At 36.0% G+C, this 8,280-nt stretch overlaps 1 non-coding gene across 1 annotated transcript; it reads right to left on the bottom strand.

Moving 5' to 3' along the window:
- Positions 1-3,102: 3,102 nt before the first annotated feature.
- On the bottom strand, positions 3,103-3,209 carry LOC118017195. Its single transcript, XR_004681065.1, has one exon. It is a non-coding gene; the product is annotated as a U6 spliceosomal RNA (small nuclear RNA).
- Between the last annotated feature and the right edge of the window lie 5,071 nt (positions 3,210-8,280).

Below are 8,280 nucleotides of genomic sequence, written 5' to 3' on the forward strand. Positions count from 1 at the left end.
TGAGCCGAAGGCAGACGCTTAACCATCTGAGCCACCCAGGCGCCCGCTCATAATATGTTCTTAAAATTGTTTGTATTTCTTTGGTGTTGGTTGTGATCTCTCCTCTTTCATTCATGATTTTATTTATTTGGGTCATTTCTCTTCTTTTTTTGATAAGTCTCGCCAGGGGTTTATCAATCTTGTAAATTCTTTCAAAGAACCAGCTCCTAGTTTTGTTGATCTGTTCTACTGTTCATTTGGTTTCTATTTCATTGATTTCTGCTCTGATCTTTATTATTTCTCTTCTCCTGCTCGGTTTAGGCTTTCTTTGCTGTTCTTTCTCCAGCTCCTTTAGGTGTAGGGTTAGGTTGCGTATTGAGACTTTTCTTGTTTCTTGAGAAAGGCTTGTATTGCTATATACTTTCCCCTTAGGACTGCCTTTGCTGCATCCCAAAGATTTTGAACAGTTGTGTTTTCATTTTCATTGGTTTCCATGAATTTTTAAAAATTCTTCTTTAATTTCCTGGTTGACTCATTCATTCTTTAGTAGGATGCTCTTTAGCCTCTATGTATTTGAGTTCTTTCTGACTTTCCTCTTGTGATTGAGTTCTAGTTTCAAAGCATTGTGGTCTGAAAATAGGCAGGGAATGATCCCAGTCTTTTGGTGCCAGTTGAGACCTGATTCATGACCTAGGATGTGATCTATTCTGGAGAATGTTCCATGGGCACTAGAGAAGAATGTGTATTCCATTGCTTTGGGATGCAATGTTCTGAATATGTCTGTGAAGTCCATTTGGTCCAGTGTGTCATTTAAAGTCTTTATTTCCTTGTTGATCTTTTGCTTAGACGATCTGTCCATTTCAGTGAGGGGCGTGTTAAAGTCCCCCACTATTATTGTATTGTTGTCGATGTGTTTCTTTGCTTTTGTTATTAATTGGCTTATATAAATGGCTGCTACCATGTTAGGGGCATAGATATTTACAATTGTTAGATCTTCTTGTTGGATAGACCCTTTAAGTAGGATATAGTGTCCTTCCTCATCTCTCATTAGTCTTTGGTTTATAATCTAATTTGTCTGATATAAGGATTGCCACCCCAGCTTTCTTTTGGTGTCCATTAGCATGGTAAATGGTTTTCCACCCCCTCACTTTCAATCTGGGGGTGTCTTTGGTTCTAAAATGAGTCTCTTGCAGACAGCATATCGATGGGTCTTGTTTTTTAATCCAGTCTGATAGCCTGTGTCTTTTGATTGGGGATTTAGCCCTTTTACATTCAGGGTAACTATTGAAAGATAGGAATTTAGTGCCATTGTATTGCCTGTAAGGTGACTGTTACCGTATATTGTCTGTGTTCCTTTCTGGTCTATGTTACTTTTAGGCTCTCTCTTTGCTTAGAGGACCCCTTCCAATATTTCTTGTAGGTCTGGTTTCGTGTTTGCAAATTCCTTTAGTTTTTGTTTGTCCTGGAAGCTTTTTATCTCTTCTTCTATTTTCAATGACTGCCTATTTGGATATAGTATTCTTGGCTGCATATTTTTCTCATTTAGTGCTCTGAATATATCCTGCCAGTCCTTTCTGTCCTGCCAGGTCTCTGTGGATAGGTCTGTTGCCAGTCTAATGTTTCTACCATTATAAATTACAGATCTCTTCTCCTGAGCTGCTGTCAGGATTTTCTCTTTGTCTCTGAGACTTGTAAGTTTTACTATTAGATGTTGGGGTGTTGACCTATTTTTATTGATTTTGAGGGGGGTTCTCTGTGCCTCCTGGATTTTGATGCCTGTTTCCTTCCCCAATTTAGGGAAGTTCTCTGCTCTAATTTGCTCCAATATACCTTCTGCCCCTCTCTCTCTTTCTTCTTCTTCTGGGATCCCAATTATTCTAATATTGTTTTGTCTTCTGGTGTCACTCATCTCTCGAATTCTGCCCTCGTGATCCAGTAGTTGTTTATCTCTCTTTTTCTCAGCTTCTTTATTTTCCATCCTTTGGTCTTCTATATCACTAAATCTCTCTTCTGCCTCATTTATCCTAGCAGTTAGAGCCTCCATTTTTGATTGCACCTCATTAAAAGCCTTTTTGATTTCGAAAGCCCTCACTACATTCATACTGTTTTTGTTTAAATAATTTTCTTTTAAATATATTTAAATAACAGTAGGAAAAATCTTATATATGCTTACAAAATTACCGCTTCTGGTGTGTTTTCGTTACTTTGTGTAATTACACATTTTCATCCGATAAAATTTTCTATGCTTAAGGGCTTCATTTAACATTTGTTACAGTGCAAGTCTGTTGCAAATGAATTATTTCAGTGTTTGTATGTCTGAATGAAAAGATATTTATTTCATCTCCTTTTTGAGGGATAGTTTGGGCATAACATTCTAGGTTGACAGTACTAAAATACTTTGAAGTATTTCTTAGAATACTTTAGAGATATTGCACTGCTCCTGATAAGAGATCTGTTGTTATTCGTATCTTTGTTCTTCTGTGTGTAATGTGTCTTTTTCTCCTAGTGCTTTTAAGATTTTCTCTTTATATCACTGTTTTTGAGCAATTAGGTCATGACGCATCCTTATGTAGTTTTCTTCATGTTTCTTGTGCTTAGGTTTTGTTCAGTTTTACTTGTTTAATTATTGTCAAGTTTGGAGATTTTTAAGCCACTATTTCTTTAAATATCTTTTTTGTCCTCTTTCCCCCTCCTTTAAAGACTCTAACCGTGCATATGTCACTTCATATTGTCCCAGAGGTCACTGATGCTCTGTTCATTTTTGGTTGTAAGTCTTTTAAAAAAATTTTTCTGGTTCTCATTTGGGATTATTTTTTAAATTTTTAGTTTTTAATTGAAGTATAGTTGACATACATGTTATAAAAGTTTCAACTCTAGAGCATAATAATTTGACAATCGTATACATTACATAGTGTTCACCATGATAAGTGCAGTTTACCATCTGTCACCATGCAATGTTATTATAGTGTTATTGATTGTATTCCCTATGCTGTACTTTTCATCCCATGACTATTTTATAACTGATATGTTGTACCCCTTAGTCTCCTTTACCTGTTTCTTCCATCCCCCCCATTCACTTCCCTCTGGCATCTATAATTTTTTACCCTCTCTTTATGAATCTTTAAAAATATGGAATGCTTCATGAGTTTACTTGTCATCTTTGTGCAAGGGCTCTGCTAATCTTTTCTCTGTTGTTCTAGTTTTAGTATGTGTGCTATCACAGTGAGTACTGAGATCTTTATGTTGCTCTATTGGTTCACTAATATTTTCTTCTACAGTGTGTAATCTGCTCTTAATCCTATCAAGTGCATATCTCCTCTCAGATGTCTTAGTTTTATCTCATCTCATTAATCTCATTGTAGTTTTAATCATAAATTCAGTATGGTCTTTTTTATGCCTTCAAGGTTTTTCTTAACATGTTTAGTCTTCTGGCTTTTTGAGCACATGGAATGCAGTTATAATATCCATTTTAATGTTCTGGTCTGCTAATTCCATCATCTGTGTCAGCACTGAGTCAGTTTTGATTGATTGGGTTTTTTTTTTGCTCATTTTGTGTAGTTTTTTTTCTCATTTCTTCTTATGCCTGCTAATTTCTTTTTCTTTTTTTTTTAATCTTTATCAAAGTCTTTAGAACTCCTTTATTTTCCATATATATATATATATATATTTTTTTTTTTTTTTTTTAAAGATTTTATTCATTTATTTGTCAGAAAGAGAGAGAGCACAATCAGGGGGAGTGCCAGGCAGAGGGAGAAGCAGGCTCCCTGCTGAGCAAGGAGCCCGATGCGGGGCTCAATCCCAGGACCCTGGGATTGTGACCTGAGCCAAAGACAGACACTTAATCTATTGAGCCACCCAGGCGTCCCTATGCCTGTTAATTTTTTTTTTTAAAGATTTTATTTATTTATTTGACAAAGAGAGAGAGCACACGTAGGTAGTCTGGCAGGCAGAGGGAGAGGGAAGCAGGCTCCCTGCTGAGCAGAGAGCCCAATGTGGGGCTCCATCCCAGGACCCTGGTATCATGACCTGAGCTGGAGGCAGACGCTTAACCAAATGAGCCACCCAGGCCCCCCGCCTGTTAATTTCTGACTGGATACCAGACATTGCGATTTTTTACCTTCTTGAGTGTTTGATCATTTTATATTCTTATAGTTGAATTTTATTCTGGAATGTGGTTAAATTATTTGGGTAAATTTTGATTCTTTGATCTTGTCTTTAATATTTTTTGGGCAGTACTTGCATAACATTTAGCCTAGGGATAATTATTTTCTACATCTGAGGCAAGACTGTTCTCAATCTTCCATCCAATGCCCCCATGAATTACGAGGTTTTCCAGTCTGGCTCTTGGTAACAGGTTTTATTCTCAGTCTTTTGTGAGTGTCTATTCTTGTTTCCTCTAATCTGTCAGTTGTATTTTTTCCACTTACCCTCTGGTAGTCCCATCACAAGCAAACTCTGCTTAATACTGCATAGAATCTTCATGAAAATCTGTGGACTTTTCTGTGTTTATACTTCTTCTCTTTAATACTCTGCTCTTTGAAATTTAGTTTCTTTGTTTTCCTGGTGTATCAGACTTGTCTCCTCATCTCCGGGAATGTTCTAGGCCCACCCCAGATTCTGTTCTCTGTGATTCAGCCTGGAAACTCTCTCAAGGAAATCAACACGGACAATCCCAGACAGATTCGCTTCTCATGTCTTCTTTGTAGCCCAGTGTTCAATGTCTTTAAAACCTTTGTTTCATATATTTTGTTCAGGGTCCTATCTTTTTAGTTTATACTGTAAATTCAGGCCTTTTACTTCATTTTGGTCAGATTGGAAGTCACAGATTCACTGAAAATATAGGCATCAAGTTGTTTTATAGATTTTGATTATATATAGGTTTTCTGTTAGTAGAAGTGACGTTATATATTCTAAGTAGTAAAATAATTCATGATTATAAGTCTAACTAGGAATTGTTCATGAGGGAAGAGATCTATATGAAAAATAGCATGAAAGAGTTAGATAGTTTGTTAGTATTGATTATTGCATCTTGTGAGTGTATCTGTATCTATATATTACATCTTTACCCATAATTGCTTGCTGTTTTAAATGAGAATTTTGATGTGAACAAAATACTTTAGTACATTGAAGCCCATATAACTTTCAACAGTAGAAATTTGTTATTTCTTTGAACAGAAAAAGCTGCAAAGTTAGGAAACATGTTAGATACGGTTTTCCTATGAAAATTAGTGATAACACCTGACTTAATTCAAAACTTTAAGATAGTAACATTGTGAAAGGACAAAGGACTAAGTTGATTTTTCAGTATTTAACAGAAATCTTTCTGGGCTAAAAATTGGAATATATCATAGGTGTGGTAATAAACAGTATAAACTGTAGGGATTCCTCATGCTCCAGACATGGACATTTTAGCACCTTTGTCAGCGAATTTACTGTTGAATATGGCAGTCTTGATTTATCCAAGTTGTTGTCAGGAGATTGTACCATTGGAGAAATGAACTTGTTCACATCATCCTAGGGCACATCCTTGCTTCAGCTTACATTGAAGATTGAAGGAAAGATTTGGGCTTTTAGTTTATATTAAAATCCCATCTCAGTTAAGTTTGATGTTTCTCTGAAAAGGTATTCAAAAATAGTTATTAAAAAACATATGAAATATATCAAATAAGTTCATCAGTTGTAACAAATGTACCGTCATAGTGAAGGATGTCAATAGTGGGGAAGGTTGGGGGTGTGAGGAAAGGAGGTACATAGGAACTCTTTGTACTTTCCGCTGAATGTTGCTGTCAATTTAAAAATTCTCTAGTGAATAAATTTTATGAATTAAAAAAATAGCACCATTTATAAATTCCTAATAAAACCATCATTGGGAAAATCATTTAACAACAAAGAATCTTGCCTCCTCTCCCATGCTTCCAGTCACCAGGAAAGAAAGTTATAACCTGAAGTAAATATGCAAAATTTGAAAGTTGAAGTATAGAGTCCTCAAAATGTTCCCTAATGTCTAAGCTTGGAAAATGAACTGCATTATTCAATTAGATCTTTTCAATTTACAGTATTGGGGTAAAGGAAGACATGTGAATTGAAGTTACTGAACTGCAGTGAAATTTGATGCTGAATTTGAATTTAAGCATTTTATAAATTTTTAAGAGATGTTACCGTAAATATTAAGACCACTATGCAATGATATATTAAAGTTTAGAAGTAGATGTGTTAATAGACATAGTGTATTGTTATGAAACTGAATGAAGTTAAATATTGTGCTATTTAAAGGATGTAAGAAGATGTGTGCCATGCATCACACTGTGAAATACAAGACTGATGTCACCATCTTAGCACACAAAAATTACAGATTTTGTTTTTCATGTACACAGGCAACAATACCCAATAACCAAAAATAATTGATAAACAATTTTTGCACTTTTCAACATTTGGTTTTTAGATTTAGATTTGACAATACAGCCTAAGGTTGTATATATATTATATATTGTTTTAGGTACTAATACTGTATTTTCAGTGGTGTGCTAGAGTCCATTTTATACTCTGTTTAGGACCAATTTTTAAATATTCAAGATTTTTTGAAATTGTAGTAAACATACTTAAAATGAGATCTACCATCTTAACAGATTTCTGAAGTGCATAAGAGCACAATGCTGTACAGTAGATCTCTAGAACTTGTTCATCTTGCATAACTGAAACTTTATACCTATTGACCTGTAACTCTCCATTTCCACCTTCTCCCATTCCCTGGCAACCAGCATTTTACTTTCTATTTCTATGAGTTTGACTTTTTAGATACCTCATATAAGTTGAAGCATGCAGTATTTATCCTGTACTGGCTTATTTCACTTAGCAAGATGTCTTGACCCAGTTGTTAACCATTAGTAACTTAAAATAGCCAATGGTAGGAATATTTACACCATGGAAAATGGAAAACACCAGAAGTCAGGTTTTTGTTCATTGTTTTGTTTTGTTTTCTTTCCAGAGAGCTAGTTTACCAGCACATTTCTAAATACATTACTGAAAATATTTGGTGGTTGATTTTTCTTACACGTTGCCAGGGTCAGTCATTTATATTACTCTGTCAGATTACTCTGTCAGATCACTGTAGGCATTTGGGTTTCTGATCTGTGACTAGGGGAAAGACAAATATTTTACTAGGCAGATCAGAGAGAGCTGGGAGCAGTACTCCCAGCTGATTGAGGACCACGGAGATTTGTTTCAGTTGTATGGCTTGTTGCCTGGTCTGTTCCAGCCTGGAGATCCACCAGTGCATGTGTGCCACAGAGTCAGAGCAGGCTACCATTTCAGGAGAGTAAGATAGCTCAGGAGAGTATGAAGTTTAAGGTACTATGAACTAGCAGCCATCAAAGAAAGACCCCGACATGTGGAGACTTTGGAACCAATGCCTGAGCAGGTAGATTCAATTTTCTAAGGGGAGAAGGATAGTGAAGGCTGAGTTTGCTGAGGAGCAGTATTACTTCATTCTTTGCTGGACACAACTCCAGTGCTTATTTTTGGACACGCATGCATATATCTTTGGGCACACATGCACCTTTAGGACCTGATCCATTTTACGTGGAACATCTGTTACTCTCCCTGGATGGAGATTGAAGATACGTAGCTTACACCATTCAGAAGAAAAAAATCTCTCATAAAAACTCAAATGAAATGCATCAACTCCCATGGCTGATGCTGAGATAGATCTGTGAAGAGGACACCTCTGAGACATTGATTGTAGGGGAAGGTTTAGGGCAGGAGGGCACCAGAATCAGGGGTTTCTGGACTCCACAGGAAGAGGAAGTCATGGTAGCAGAATTTTGTTCCAGAGATATCATTCTAGAGTAATTAATTATTTTGGTGGGTAGTTTCTATTCTCTTAGAATAAGTGTATAAAAAGAAACAGTGTGGTGGATCAGCAAAGTATGGTTTACTGTGAAGCCAGAGAAACTTAAGCATACATTGGAGATGCCCTAGCAGTGACTCAGATGGTCATATGTTTTTGTAGTTTGAAACAGTAGACTATTTTAACTGCATTTGATTGAGATCACTGTCTCTACTGCAACTTTTCTTCCACCATACTTCCTGTCCTTTGCAGGTGGTGGCCATAGACATCCATGTGGCCCTTCTAATGGGAAATTGTGTTGGAGATGTATTTTTTTAACCACAATTTGAAAAGGATGTTTAGAATATTTTAATATAACAGAAAGCAATTTCACTTGATTATTAATAATTCCCAAGGTTTATTTATTAAGCCAAAATTTATGTTGAACTGTTTGCCCAAGGGTCTTTAAAGTTGAT

This window comes from Mirounga leonina, unplaced genomic scaffold, assembly GCF_011800145.1.
Source record: "Mirounga leonina isolate KUSES-001 unplaced genomic scaffold, KU_Mleo_1.0 Mir_168, whole genome shotgun sequence".
Taxonomy (NCBI): domain Eukaryota; kingdom Metazoa; phylum Chordata; class Mammalia; order Carnivora; family Phocidae; genus Mirounga; species Mirounga leonina.